This window comes from Aplysia californica, unplaced genomic scaffold (genome assembly GCF_000002075.1).
Source record: "Aplysia californica isolate F4 #8 unplaced genomic scaffold, AplCal3.0 scaffold00376, whole genome shotgun sequence".
Classification (NCBI taxonomy): domain Eukaryota; kingdom Metazoa; phylum Mollusca; class Gastropoda; order Aplysiida; family Aplysiidae; genus Aplysia; species Aplysia californica.
In genome coordinates, this window is record NW_004797646.1 from 441,765 (window position 1) to 443,617 (window position 1,853).

The window sequence follows — 1,853 nt, forward strand, 5'->3', positions numbered from 1 at the left end:
CACACACACACACACACACACACACACCATTCAAAGCACTGTACGTTTCCCACATCTGACTTTGGCTTCCTTCTCACTATAAATAATTTTGATGTCTTGAGACTTCAGTGATAATTTTATTTTTTTTAAACATTGTGGTTTCTTTGAATTTGTAGGTATATTTTCTTCCACATTCCCTTCAATGAATCTTTCACCCCTCCCCACCTCCTCAATAATTCTTCCGGTTTAAAAAATATGTTTTCCAGAGCCTGGAAGGTATTATTTACACCAATAGAGAAACGTTCTTTCAAATCTAGATTTGTCTTTAAAGATCTTTGAACCTGAAGTTGGCGCTTTGACTTAAATTTGTAAATACCTTTTTAAAACTTAGAGTTTATCTGTACCGTTATCTTACAAATGATTGGTACACCGTTACTGTCACTATATCTGTTCCTGGAGATGCGTTCAAGCATTTTACAGCATTTCTCAAACATATTTGCACTTCACCGTTTCAGCTAGCGGGTATTTGACGGGTGCCCTGATGTGGTTTGCTCTTCCTTTCATATCAAACATCTGTAATCGTCTTAATCTCTCCTTCTTTTTCCTTTTTTTGGGGGGTTGAGTTAGTTACTCTTTTGTAACGCCTCTACTCATCGGCAGTACATGTAGTAGGACGTTTTATGTTGCAAGAGCCGTAAAATTCTTATTACAACTACAAGTAAGTTGGTGATTTGACTTTTTAGTTGAGTTTTTTTTCCCCCATCCGTATCGTTACAAGTGACTGGTTCACGGTCATTATCACATTCTGCTCCCGCGACGACGAGTTTAATGATTTGCAACGTTCTAAAACATTTTGGGCGTCATCGTTTTAGATTGCGGGTGAATCGCGGATCGTGATCTCCTCCTTCTTCTTATGTTTGTTACTCTCTTGAAACACCTCTGATCTTCGGAATTTATATTGTGACTTTATTGTTTTGCAAAAACCGTAAAGCTCTCACTAAAACTAAACGTTTCAGTAGCCTATCCACTCGCCTCCACCCCCCGCCTCTTGACCCGGCCAAATACAACTACATTTACTTCAACAACAGCAATCTTTTCCTTCTGCTCCATGCCCCCAGGGGATCGAGGTGACCGTGCATCCTGCTGATGATCTTCTGCCCCCGCCCCGTAAACTGCCATAAACGCCACATGGTGGTGGTGGTCTAGGCTTGGCTACTATTGTCTCCTGTCTTCCGTGGGATCACAATCACGCATTATCAAAGCCTAATTATCCCACTACACGCCTTATACAAGTGTAAGCTAACGATTAATGGCTACGGTTATGAATGCGTTACTTTCCATACTTTCCATCAGAACTGCAGAAACCATTAACATATCTACCTAACAAGAGATGACAATACGGACACAAGAACTCCTTGCACAGACGTCAAGGTTTAAAAATACACAAACGCACACACACACACACACAGACACACACACACACAATTATAGGCCTAATGGTTCTCTTTCCATTAATAAAAGAGTAGGACTGCACACACACACACACACACACACACACACACACACACACACACACACACACAAGCAAACAAACAAATAAAAACTATTATGAGAAACTAGTATCGCCTATGTTGAACAAAATAGATGCCGCAGTAATGTTGTTATGCACGCTGTATTATCGTTATAATATATACTTTGTATTATCGTCGTTAAACGTGATGCATCAATATTGGAGATGGTGCTGTCATTGTTGAGATTCTTATCGCTATAAATCGTTCTTACGTTTCCCCAGACCACTCATATATTATGATTAGGGTATACATGTACTTCCTCTGTCCATTACTGCTTGTTTTTTTAAATTTTTGTTGGGGGAG